Below are 14,747 nucleotides of genomic sequence, written 5' to 3'. Positions count from 1 at the left end.
ATTCTACCTTTATCATGTCAGCGCGAGGGGATAAGGACATGGGGGCAGCACAGTGATGCTCCAGCTACTGTCTTCCACGTGAATACTAAACCATGTGTTTCAGGGTACCTCTGATCTAGGAGACTTGTGTTCTTACACATGTACACACACGTGTGTGTATGTATATGTATATATATGTATGCATGCATATCATCCACTAATCAAATACTTCATTTTTACTCATTGTTAAGAGAAGTTTATCATGGATTTAATTGTGTCCTCAAAAATATTCATATATTGAAGTCCTAATCCCAAGTACCTCAGAATGTGACTTTATTTGGCAAGAGTTAGTGCAGATACAATTAGTTAAATGTATCTAGCATGGATGCTAATCCAATACATCTGATGTCCTTCCATAAAAAGGGACAGTTTGGACAGAGAAAGACACACATGGAGAATATCATGTGAAGACAAAGACAGAAATCAGAATGATGCTTCTACATGCCGAGAAACATCAAAGGCTATGAGCAAACTACTAGAAGCTAGGGGAGAGACATGGACAAGATTCTTCCTCTTCAAGTCTTTAGATGAAAACAACCCCACTCTTCATCCAGAACTGTGAGCTAAGATATTTCTCTTGTTTAAGCTATCTAGATTTTGGTACTTTGTCAGGACAGCCCTTGTTGTTTAGTTGCTAAGTTGTGTTTGACTCTTTGTGACCCCATGGGCTGTAGCCCACCAGGCTTCTCTGTTCATGTGATTTCTCAAGCAAGAAGGTTGGAGTGAATTGCATTTCCTCCTATAGGAGGTCTTTCTTTCCAACCCAGGGATCCAACCTATGTCTTCTGCATTGACAGGCAGATTCTTTACCTCTGAGCCTAGGACAGTCCAAACACACTGATACATTTATCAATACCTAGTTTACGCAGTTGTTTTGAGCATATGTAAGCCATGTTTCCAAAGGGAATAATGTAGTTCACTAAAGAATAATAATTCCTCCTCCTACCCCAAATGGTGAACACACCTCATTCCATCTTCCCCTGTCCTCAATTCTCAGTATCTCAAAATCCTACCCTCTCAGGCTTCTGGATCTTTCCCTATGTGGCAGATTTGTGGTTGAAAGGCATCTGAGGACACCTGTTCTTCCTGTAATGCAGGTCCTAGAGTGTCCAAACTACTATGTGTTTAATGTATATCTACTTTGCCCGCCTGTCTGTCTGTCTCTTTTTCCCTCCTAGGGAACTCAGAATTAATTCACTATTGCAGACAAAGTAGTGAATTGTAGTAGAATTTGGGGGTGGTGTAGAAAAAGATCCAGACCAAGAGTTATGAGCTTGAATTTCAGTTTATCTACTCCATTACTATGGGGTTCAAATCACTTAGCATATCTAAGTATCCTTGTCTGTGTAAAACTGATTCAACAATAATTATTCTATCCATTTCTAACAGCTGTCAGGAGGCTCAAAAAATCTCATGAAAAAAATATGTTACACAAACACTGATAATTTTTTTTATAAAGCTGATTCTGATTTTCAATATTTTTAAAATTAAAAAGAAATGATTCTTAAACTTTTTTAAAATTTCTTATAGCATTTCCTATTGTCAACATTAACTGCTTCATGAAACATTCTCTTCTCTGGATTTCTGTGACACAACATACTCCTGGTTTCCTCCTCCTTCTTCATTTTTTTTTTTTTTTTTTTGATTACTGCTCTTAGCCACTGCCATAGGTTCATCCTTTCCTATGTGAACATTGATATTAAAGGCTGAAGTTTTTCCTAGGCTAGGCCACCCATACACACAAATCATCACCTTTGCCCAGATAACTTATAAATGGGTACCTCAACTCAAGATCTTGGAAGACACCTAAAACTCAAAATATCCAAAGATAAACTTATGATATTCCTAATTAAACCTTATATCTTTGGTGTTAACATATCTACTGAGATTGCTATATCCCACACTGCCACCCAGAAATCTAAATGTTCTTCACTCCTCCGTGTATTCCATTATATTCCTATAGATTTTAAATTTTGTATCACTTCAGATGCTTAGCTACACCTAACCAAAAAAAAAGTCAATATCAATTAATTTAAAATTAAAGTTTTTAAAATGTCAGATAATGATAAGCCTTGGCATAAGAGTACTCCAGGGTTGGTTAAGTCAGAGATAATTCATCGAGTATGAGTATTTTTCTTCATTTTTCTCTCTGCTATCATTAGCATGTCTGCCTTGTCCTCAGACAATTTCTATTATAGTTGCAAGAGTGCTAAAGCACATCTCAGTTCCACATATAAATTCAACAATGCCCAGTGGGAAAAAAGGCCATCTCATCTTAAGTACCTCTTTTTAAGTATGCAGAAACATTTTCCCAGAAGCCTCCACTGGCTTCTCCTGTACATATCATTTGCTTGAATTATATTATATGCCTATGCCTAAATCAATTACTGGCAAGGGATCTGGAACCAGCTTACCCTGAAGCATGCAAGAGGGAAGTTACCTGAACAAAATCCAGTCTTCGCTGGCAAAGAAGATGATGCAAAATAGATTCTGGAAGAGAACAGCTATATTTGCATCACTTCCTAAATATCTCTCAGAACTGCTCCTTCTTGTCATTTTAATTCCAAAAACTTGAGGTAGATGTTATAGCTGCTTACCAAAGGCTTGGATACTAGTGCAATGTGCCCTCTCCAAAAGCAAGCAGTGGCCCTGGGTCTGGACTGATAACCATACTTGTGAGATACAGTAGGCTTCCCCTGCACAAAATATACACTGAATTTAGACAGGATATAAGGCAGGAAAAATACAGTGTATATGATAAGAGTGTAGTGATCCAGTGGTCATGTACAGATGTGAGAGTTGGACCATAAAGAAGGCTGAGCACCGAAGAATTGGTGATTTTGAACTGTTGTGCTGGAAAAGACTCCTGTGAGTCCCTTCGACAGCAAGGATATCAAAGAAGTCAATCCTAAAGAAAATCAAGCCTGAATGTTCATTGAAAGGACTGATGCTGAAGCTGAACCTCCAATATTTTGGCCACCTGATACAAAAAGCCGACTCAGAAAAGACCCTGAGGCTGGAAAAGATTAGAGTAGGAGGAGAAGGGGGCAACAGAGGATGAGATGGTTGGATGGTATCATAGACTCAATGGACATGAGTTTGAGCAAACTCCAGGAGACAGTGAAGGACAGGGAAGCCTGGCATGTGGCAGTCCATGGGGTCGCAAAGTGTCAGATGCGACTTAGCAACTGAATAACAACAACAGAGATCATAACTGCCAGAAAGTTTCCTATTTCTCCATGATGCTTCATACTTGGCATGAGTGTTTCATGAGGGATTGTACTGTGAAGGTGTGCACACCCTCATCTCAGGGAAGCCATCAACATGGCATTTTTAACATTTTATCCCTTGCAAAGTGTCTAGCCCTGTCCAGAATAAGTGACCAACACCAATCACCCAGTGTAGCTGCATCTCCTTAATACAGGTTCCTCCTGAACAACCTGAGATATAGATGCTTGCTTTAATACTTAGCAAGTTCTTCAGGGTGTCATGTACTTCTGTATATTCCTTGAGTTAGAATTGAAAGGAGGATACAACCATGCATTAAAGGAGGATACAACCACGCATTATGTTTTTACTTATCCATGATGCTAGAGTAGAGTTTCTCAGTCTTAGCACTACTGGATATTCGGCCAAATTATTCTCTGCTGTGGGCTTCCCAGGTAGTGGAGTTGTTAAAGGATCTGCCTGCCAATGCAGGAAACCCAAGAGATGTGGATTCAATCCCTGGGTTGGGAAGATCCCCTGGAGGAGGAAATGGCAACCGACTCCAGTATTTTTGCATGGAAAATTCCATGGATAGAGGAGCCTAGCTGGCTACAGTCCATGGGGTTGGGAAGAGTGAGACAAGACTGAACGCGCGCGCGCACACACACACACGCACACACACACACACACACACACACACACACACACTCTGTTGTAGGGGGCTGTCCTTCGTATTGTAGGATGTTTAGCAACATCTTTGTTCTCCACCCACTAGATGTCAGTAGCAACTATTCAGCTGTAAAACTCAAACTGTTTCTAGACATTGCAAAATGTCCCTTGAGGGCAAAATCACACCCCATTGAGCACCACTGGGTTGGAGGAAAAGCTACAGATTGGCTGCTAACTTGTTCTTGCTGCATGTAGCATTCCTTACCTACTTGACATGAAGCATAGTGCAAGGGACTTATATGTTCTTCTACTGAAATGTGAGCAGGAGTTACATGGTCATTTCCTTGACTTCAGTTCAGTTCAGTTCAGTCGCTCAGTCATGTCCGACTCTTTGTGACCCCATGAATCGCAGCACGCCAGGCCTCCCTGTCCATCACCATCTCCCGGAGTTCACTCAGACTCACGTCCATTGAGTCCGTGATGCCATCCAGCCATCTCATCCTGGGTTGTCCCCTTCTCCTCCTACCCCCAATCCTTCCCAGCATCAGAGTCTTTTCCAATGAGTCAACTCTTCGCATGAGGTGGCCAAAGTACTGGAATTTCAGCTTTAGCATCATTCCTTTCAAAGAAATCCCAGGGTTGATCTCCTTCAGAATGGACTGATTGGATCTCCTTGCAGTCCAAGGACTCTCAAGAGTTTTCTCCAACACCACAGTTCAAAAGCATCAATTCTTCGGCTCTCTGCCTTCTTCACAGTCCAACTCTCACATCCATACATGACCACAGGAAAAACCATAGCCTTGACTAGACGGACCTTAGTTGGCAAAGTAATATCTCTGCTTTTGAATATGCTATCTAGGTTGGTGATCACTTTTCTTCCAAGGAGTAAGCGTCTTTTAATTTCAAGGCTGCACTCACCATCTGCAGTGATTTTGGAGCCCAAAAAATAAAGTCTGACACTTTCCACTGTTTCCCCATCTATTTCCCAAGAAGTAATGGGACTGGATGCCATGATCTTCGTTTTCTGAATGTTGAGCTTTAAGACAACTTTTTTGCTCTCCTCTTTCACTTTCATCAAGAGGCTTTTTAGCTCCTCTTCACTTTCTGCCATAGGGCAGTGTCATCTGCATATCTGAGGTTATTGATATATCTCCCGACAATCTTGATTCCAGCCTGTGTTTCTTCCAGCCCAGCGTTTCTCATGATGTACTTGACATGAAGCATAGTGCAAGGGACATATATGTTCTACTGAAATGTGAGCACGAGTTACATGGTCATTTCCTTGAAGAAGTATCTAAAAGTCAGTGTACAGTCTTCCAGGCTCTCTCTCCTGTCCAGGATTTGTGGAATTACTGGTATTTGCCGTGAGGTCAAAGCAGCCTGAAGTATTGTACCTGGAGCGGTAGCCCTGGGCAGTCTTCTGGTCCATGTGTGTGCTCAGTCACTCAGTCGTGTGTGACTCTGACTCTTTGTATACCCATGGACTGTAGCTTGCCAGGCTTTGCTAGCCATGGAATTTTCCAGGCAAGAATACTAGAGTGGTTTGCTAGCTCCTACTCCCGGGGATCTTGCTGACTGGGGGATCGAAGCTGCATCTCCTGTGTCTCCTGCACTGGTAGGCAGATTCTCTACCACTGTGCCACCTGGGAGCCCTATGTGTCCCATGGAAGACACTAAATAAATGACAGATAAACCTTTGTACAGCCCCCTCCTCCAAGTAAATACCATCGTCTTAGGTGCAGACAGCCACAAAAGTGAAGGAGCATTCCTGGTGGCTCAGATGGTAAATAATTCACCTGCAAAGCAGGAGACCTGGGTTCAATCTCTGAGTAAGGAAGATCCTCTAGAGAAGGGAATGGCTACCTACTCCAGTATTCTTGCCTGGAGACTTCCATAAACAGGGGAGTCTGGTGGATTAGAGTTCATGGAGTCACCATCATCTTAGGTCCAGACAGTCACAACAGTCTCCAAATTGGTTTTCCATACGCACACTGGTTCTCTTCTAATGTAGGAGTCATCTCATCAGATATATACTTTTAAAAATGCAAATCTGATTATACCATACCTCAGAGTATAACCATTTAGTGACTGACCCCATGACTTTCAATTATGTGTAGGATAAAGACCAAGTTCCTAGTAACACAAAGTTCTGCATAATCTGGTCTCCTGCTTTGTCTCCAGCTTCATTTTACACATTAGTCTTTCTCAATTTCCTTATTCCAAACATACTAACTTTTGCTTCCTGGGAATTTTTATACCCACCTCTCCTACCTGTTACCTGAGCTTAGTATATATTCTTCGCATCCCACCCTTCTTCTATATTTAGTTCACCCTAAGAAGAGGTGGCAAGAATACACAGAAGAACTGTACAAAAAAGATCTTCACAACCCAGATAATCACGATGGTGTGATCACTCACCTAGAGCCAGACATCCTGGAATGTGAAGTCAAGTGGGCCTTAGAAAGCATCACTATGCACAAAGCTAGTGGAGGTGATAGAATTCCAGTGGAGCTGTTTCAAATCTTGAAAGATGACACTGTGAAAGTGTTGCACTCAATATGCCAGCAAATTTGGAAAACTCAGCAGTGGACACAGGACTGGAAAAGGTCAGTTTTCATTCCAATACCAAAGAAAGGCAATGCCAAAGAATGCTCAAACTACCACACAATTGCACTCATCTCACATGCTAGCAAAGTAATGCTCAAAATTCTCCAAGCCAGGCTTCAGCAATACGTGAACCGTGAACTTCCTGATGTTCAAGCTGGTTTTAGAAAAGGAAGAGGAACCAGAGATCAAATTGCCAACATCTGCTGGATCATCAAAAAAGCAAGAGAGTTCCAGAAAAACATCTATTTCTGCTTTATTGACTATGCCAAAGCCTTTGACTGTGTGGATCACAATAAACTGGAAAATTCTGAAAGAGATGGGAATACCAGACCACCTGACCTGCCTCTTGAGAAATCTGTATGCAGGTCAGGAAGCAACAGTTAGAACTGGACATGGAATAACAGACTGTTTCCAAATAGGAAAAGGACTATGTCAAGGCTGTATATTGTCACCCTGCTTATTTAACTTCTATGCAGAGTACATCATGAGAAACGCTGGACTTGAAGAAACACAAGCTGGAATCAAGATTGCTGGGAGAAAGCAAAAAAGTTGGCTTAAAACTCAACATTCAGAAAACGAAGATCATTGCATCCGGTCCCATCACTTCATGGGAAATAGATGGGGAAACAGTGGAAACAGTGTCAGACTTTATTTTGGGGGGGCTCCAAAATAACTGCAGATGGTGACTGCAGCCTTGAAATTAAAAGACGCTTACTCCTTGGAAGAAAAGTTATGACCAACCTAGATAGTATATTCAAAAGCAGAGACATTACTTAGCCGACTAAAGTCCGTGTAGTCAAGGCTATGGTTTTTCCTGTGGTCATGTATGGATGTGAGAGTTGGACTGTGAAGAAGGCTGAGCACTGAAGAATTGATGCTTTTGAACTGTGGTGTTGGAGAAAACTCTGAGAGTTCCTTGGACTGCAAGGAGATCCAACCAGTCCATTCTGAAGGAGATGAGCCCTGAGATTTCTTTGGAAGCAATGATGCTAAGGCTGAAACTCCAGTACTTTGGCCACCTCATGCGAAGAGTTGACTCATTGGAAAAGACTCTGATGCTGGGAAGGATTGGGGGAAGGAGGAGAGGGGGACGACAGAGGATGAGATGGCTGAATGGCATCACGGACTCAATGGATGTGAGTCTGAGTGAACTCTGGGGGTTGGTGTTGGACAGGGAGGCCTGGCGTGCTGTGATTCATGGGTCACAAAGAGTCAGACACGATGGAGCGACTGAACTGAACTGAACTGAACCCTTTCTTCAGAGCTTGAATCATCAGTTTTGTTTCTTCAGAAATGGAATCCTTGGCCCTTCCAACTGAGCCAAATCTTGCAATTAAGTCGTCTTTCTCTTAATACTGCATACCTCTCACTGTAGCAAAAGTTCTACTGTAATTTTTACTCTTATTGGTAAAAATACAAGATTCACGTTTGTACTGTCTACAAAATCATAAGCCCCATGAGGTTATGAGCACTTTTTGTTCATTATTCTTTGCCCTAGCAACTGTTCCAAGTTGTAACACAGTAGAATCCCATCTACATTTGATGATTACATGCTTTTAAATAACTGACAGTCCCACTGGAGGAAAGAAATGCTCAATCCTTAATGTTTTATTTAACCTTTCATATAGTTTCTAATTATTCAAATGTGGCTACTTTTAATGTGATAAATCTGTCACATTTCTTAAGGTCCAAATGGATTTGTGGTCCTACAGACATCTAATGGAGTACTCACCTGAAATAATAACTGGAATCATGAATTCCATTTATTTACAAGAACAAGTAAGTGATGACCTTATTTTTATTCTACACTCTATTATACTGAAGTAAAGAATATAACAATTCTGGGCTTGTTGAATTATTAATAACCATTATACAGAGCTGGAGAACAGAGGTTAAAAGTATATGACCCTCTCCTTTGTCTGTGCCCATTTATTTTGCTTGAGAACAGCACCTCAAATTAATATAATTTCTTTAAATTATAGAATCACTTTCATTTCAGCTGATCCTCATTACAACTCTGGCTGAGTTAGGGAAGGGAATATGTCTCCACTGTGTAAAAGAAAAACTATGGCACAGAGATTAGGTGATTCCAATAGTTCAAAAGTCTAAGTGAATAGTAGAGTCAATATATAGCCCATTTTTCCATGCTCCCCACCCTCAGATTCTTTGATGAACCTGTGGCTATTTGTTGGAGGAGAAATTTTTGGTTGACAAAATAGGGATAAAAGGGGGAAACTGGAAATGAAGTAATGAAAGCTTGGACTTTACACTATTTTCCATTTACTAAAACAAATCTATAACAATAGCGTGTTAAAATGAAATGACATCATAGTTCAGTGGATATGCATTTATCCATGACATATTTCCATCTAATAAGCATTCAAGTATTTGCTTAGTTACTAGTATTATCATTGTTTATCAAAACTTAATTCCAAGATACACTTCAAGATTATCTCTGCTGCTGTTCCAATCATTGTCTCATATAATAATTTCTGCATTGACTATTTGAAAGAAGAATGCAAAATAATGATAAAAGACCTCTGGTAATTAGGCTGAGCGCTGAGGAATTGATGCTTTTGAACTGTGGTGTTGGAGAAGACTCTTGAGAGTCCCTTGGACTGTAAGGAGATCCAACCAGTCCATTCTGAAGGAGATCAACCCTGGGATTTCTTTGGAAGGAATGATGCTAAAGCTGAAATTCCAGTACTTTGGACACCTCATGTGAAGAGTTGACTCATTGGAAAAGACTCTGATGCTGGGAGAGATTGGGGGCAGGAGGGGAAGGGGACGACCGAGGATGAGATGGCTGGATGGCATCATGGACTCGATGGATGTGAGTTTGAGTGAAGTCCGGGAGATGGTGATGGACAGGGAGGCCTGGCGTGCTGTGATTCATGGGGTCACAAAGAGTCAGACACGACTGAGCGACTGAACTGAACTGACTGAGTTAGCTGTATCCAAGTAAACTGGCCAACTCCTGTTGCTTTGTAGATGAGAAAGGCCTTGAGTTTACTTTCTCTTAGGGGACAACCAGTCAACTGAGAAAGTTGCCTTCTAAATGAAATTTTAGGGTGGTTTGTGACATGCGCAAATAATATTGAGTTCCAGTGTGGGGAAAAGTTAACTGAAAGTAAACCAGTGTGGCAGAATTCTAGTAAGGGACTCTCGGTGTTGAGACTGGGTGACTAGACTGTATTAATTTTCCCATGGAGAACACAGCCTAATAGAATAGAGCAGAAGTTTTGAGCCATAGTGACCTGAATTTGACCTCTGCTGCTGCCATTAATGCTATATTCAGACAAATCCTCTGAGCTCTCTAAACTTTGGAGATCTCATCTGTAAATGGAACAACCCTGGGGTCAGGTATGATGGAAATGATGCAATGCCTGGCACATATTAACTATAACTCTTATTACCAAACCATGTGGTTGCATTATCCTTGGCAGCTACTCTGAGTGAAACAGGTTGGCAGCTAAAGCATCTTTTATCTTCTGTAACATTGGTCACCCTTGTACTTCATCAATGCCTATGCTGAAGCAATGGTCAAAGACCTACTTCATTCTCTGTGTAGGAGACACCTGATGGCCTTGACTGGACATCATATGAAGCCCAGGTCTGGACACAGGCCCTATGGGTGAGTTAAAGGGCAGATAGGACTGTGCGGGCTTGGTGTCTAGAATTCCCTTTTGTGGTTGTTTCCTGTGGTATATAAAGATTTATTTTTCCCCTTTGTTCAACCATTTATGTTTTATAACCTACTCATTTCTGCCCAAACGACTCTCTCTCTCTTAGAGGGATCTTAATGGACTTCTGACTATGTGAGCTACATGAAAACTGGCAAATATACTTACATTTGGATATATGTAGGATAAGTGTAGAAGGTATTTCTATCAAACAATAACTAACATTTTCAGAACATATTTTGTACAAGAAGAGTTCAAATCTCTGAGGAGACATCATCTGTGAATAGGAGGAACACCAACCCAACATAGGCCAGATGGATGAACTGAATTATAGAAATAACTTACCTATTAACTGAGGTCATAAAAAATCCACATCCCAAGAAAGCAATCAAGGAAGGGAAAGGAAACAGTAATTTTAATTGTGCTCTTTCCTTGCACCTGACCCTTTGTCAGAATCTTCGTATATTTTGTGCTTAGTCATTCAGTCGTGTCAGACTCTGTACGACCCCAGGGATGATTTATCCCACTCAATAAGCATCTCAACGGTGTCACATAGACTTCAGCTTATTTTTTCTTTTACAGTAAACTGAGGATCCAACTAAGAATGTGGCTTAATGCAGATTCAGCTTAGTGAGTATTTTTATTTTAATTTAGTTGTTATTATATATTACTTGGGCTTCCCTGGTAGCTCAGTGGTAAAGAATCCACCTGCAATGCAGGGGACCCTGGTTCAGTTTCTGCATTGGGAAGATCCCTTGGAGAAGGGAACGGCTACCCACTCCAGTATTCTGGCCTGGAGAATTCCATGGAGTATAGTCCATTGGGTTTTAAAGAGTGGGACATGGCTGAGCGACTTTCACTTTTACATTATTCAAGTCAATCATTTAATAAAAGATGAAGTTTGGTCCTAATTGCAACTTGTGTGCTGTGCTGTGCTTAGTTGCTCAGTAGTGTTTGACACTTTGTGACCCCAGGGAAGGTAATCTTCCAGGCCCCTCTGTTCATGGGGATTCTCTAGGCAGGAATACTGGAGTGGGTTGCCATACCCTCCTCCGGGGGATATTTCCAAACTAGGGTCTCCAGGTCTCCCTCATTGGAGGTAGATTCTTTACCATCTGAGCCACCAGGGATGCTCAAGAACACTGGAGTGGGTAGAGTATCCCCTGTCCAGGGGAATTTCCTGACCCAGGAATCAAACCAGGGCTTCCTACATTGCAGGATGATACTTTAACTCAAAATGGACCATAAATCTAAATGGAAAACTATAAAACTTCAGAAGAAAACATCAAAGAGAAGTTTTGCAACCTGGTATTAGGCAGAGTTCTTAGATATGACACCAAAACATGATCCATGAAAGAAAATTCTATAAACCGAATTTCATCAAAATTTAAACTCTTTTTTTCTGAAAGACTTGATATTTAGTTTATCTATAATGTGTGTGTTTAACACTGAATATTTAAATAATTGAATAAAACATACATATTAAGGTTTGGTTCTAGTTCAGCAGGTTCTAGTTCAGCAAATTGGAGCATTTAAATTTCTATTTCATATTTCTATTTGATTTCAAGACACCTTGAAAAATAAAAGAATATGTGTGCATTAAAATAGACCATACCTGTCATCTAGTGAAGACTTCCAGCCACGGAAATTCCCTCCATGGTATTCCTGACAAGCAGTGCTCAGGCTCTGCCTGATCCCTTCTGGTGACTGGGAGCGTCTCATTGTAAAGATGGTCCAGAGCCTTTGTCCATTAATCTACTAGTTGGTCTGATTTCTGTCTTCTGAACAGATGCAGAGACTTCCTCTTTCAACACACAATATAGCTGAGAGTGAGAATTCCCTCCTTTATCTCAGTGAATGTGTTAGCTGAAAAGTTGGCAGTACTGTAACATATCTCACAACATCACCTGTTTCATCTGAGAGTGATATTCAATGGAGGTCTTGGGTGGGAATAGAGGAGAGTTTAAAGATAAAGGCTTAGAAAATCAATAGAGAGGTGGACCATGATCCAAGTATTTAGGCTGAATCTTTCTTGTTTTTTATTGTTATTGTTTTTTATTGATTTCAGAATGATCCTCTTATTTCCTTCTGTTTTGTTTAATTTTCCTGCACTCTTCTTTTCATGATTTTACTGAATTTGAATTTTCAGTGGAAAATAGTCATTTGTGCACAGTGGAGTTGGATGCCTGGGGCAGGAAGTGGGAGTAAACCTAGAATGCAATCAGCAAGGCTACTTCTTAGGGAGAATGAGATGTAGAAATTCCCCGAATTCCTGTTATTCTTAAGAAAGAAAATAATCAGAAAAATAAAGGTCAAATCTCTAAACTGGCTCCAGAAACTGATCCTTAGAGAAATTCTGACCAATATAGCAAGAATTAAAACTCAAACTGAGAAAACTAGCAAAAGCAGCAGAAATCCTCAGAGAGAAGGCAGAGCAGGTCTGCAAATCAAAGAGTAATATTAGGGAAAGCTACAATAATAAGAAAGAAACATACCAAGACAGTGGAAAAGAGCTAGGGGACTGTAGGTTTTTCCTTTTGTTGGACACACAAGCCAAGAGTTCCTGCTTTGTAAGCTCCCCAAGAGATGGAACAAGAAATTATAGCCTGAGGAGGGAGTAGCTGGGATTCAGGGAGGGCTGAGATGAGCAACAGAGTCTCTTTGAGACCTGGGTTTCATCTGGAACCTCATCCTATCCTGAATTGAAGAGCATTATCCTTCTCCTGAAGTGTCAGGGCAACTAATACACTTGCCTGCCTCTCTTGAGAGGGTGCCCTCCCTTGCCCTAAGATATGCTACTTTTGTGCCTTTTGGAGGGTGATGCTGGCAACAACAAAAAAAAAAAGAAGGAACTCCATCAAGCCAGAAGCCCAGCACTGCAGGCAATGAACACTCTTCAAAGGAAAGAGACATTTTAACCATGGCCTTATGTCTTTCTGCATTTCAGTTTCTCTTGACATTCTTCCCCACTTATTAGAGTGGCATGGACAATTATAGAAGTCAACTAAGGGGAAAGTTGAGTCAGAAACACATTTAGTTTTGTATAACTATTCACCTATCACTTTAATAAACAGCATAGAAACAGCTTCTGAGAGTAGCCCAGTCACTTGCCATACTAGATCAGTCGGCAAAGTAACAAAAAAGGCACAGGACCCAAGGAATGTCACAAAATAGATGTGTTTTTCAGTGCCAGAAAAGAAGTATGCATGCAGTTAAGCGTGAACAAGCTTTGATACAAAAGGAACTGAAAGCCAGTCTAGGGAAGTTCTCCCAAATCTTGTTCAGATAACAAACAAACTTGGTGTATTTTTCCCTAAACTTGAAAGCAACACTAAAAATTTATGTGGTATTACCAATAACAACTTGGTAGATGAAAGGAAGATAAAAGAAATGTTCAAGCTATCAAAGAAATGATCAAAAAATGAGAAAAAATAACGTGGATAAAGCTGCTAGAAGAAATATTGAATTGTCTTTCTGTTCTCTGAATAATGTTACAAAATTGATGTCAAATAAAAAGACAATCAAAATATTTACAACTATAAATATAAATAAAAAGTATGTATTATAGAGATATGTCAGTTAATTAAAGCTATGCTAGTTTCTAGATTTTATGGGTTTTGTGACATTTGTTCATCTTTAAAATAGTTTGTCTTTGAAATTTTTTGTCATTGACATTCAAAGTTAATTTGTATTTGAAGTTTTGTATTCTTCTTGGAGAGTCAATCCCAAACTAGTAAGTTTCTGACCCCATAAAACCTCCATCTGGTTTCACTTCTCTCACTGTATTTACTGCACTGTATGATCTTTTACGTGATTGTGTTTCTCTGTTGCCTCCTGGATGGTAAGGAGTAAATCTAATTATTCTTAATATTCCCAGCACCTAATGTAATAAGATCTGGCAGTCGTTCAATACATTTTTGTTGATTGAAAATCTAATTGATGGCTATTGGAAAGAAGGTGGAGTTCCCACATAGTTATACTTCAGATAGGAAAAATAAACCAACACCAAATCTGGAAGTGGTGTCAAAAGCTGAAGGGGAAACTGCGGGTATTGCAGGATGCTGAATAAAAGGTGAGAGGATGAAGAAGTCCCCGCAGAAAAAAATAACTAGATTATAGTAAGAAATGGAATATTTTCTGCTGTATCAGTAAACAAACGATGTCACAGTCATCAGAGATTGCAGCCACAGCAGATGGTGAGTTGGCGTGCCCTGAGGGAACTTGGGAAAGAAAGAATACCTGCCATCTAGCAGCCATCAGTGGAGAAAGCAATGGCACCCCACTCCAGTATGACTCTCTCTAAATAAATCAACTTCTTACTTATCACTTTGTCTCCAAATTCTTTCCCAGTGAAGCAAGAACCTCAAATTCACCAGGAACAAGACTACCTGTCCTTTGTTGCAAAACTCCTATGTATCCTAGGTAGCCCCCTCACCTCCTTTGAGTCGTTCTCTCAGGGTTTACTTGAGACACTGCCTCCCAGGCTTGAAGTCCTAAATATTCCAACTGAATAAAACTTAACTCTAAACTTTTAGGCTGTGA

Source organism: Oryx dammah, unplaced genomic scaffold (genome assembly GCF_014754425.2).
Source record: "Oryx dammah isolate SB20612 unplaced genomic scaffold, SCBI_Odam_1.1 HiC_scaffold_27, whole genome shotgun sequence".
Lineage (NCBI taxonomy): Eukaryota > Metazoa > Chordata > Mammalia > Artiodactyla > Bovidae > Oryx > Oryx dammah.
Note: the sequence above shows the minus strand (reverse complement) of the source record.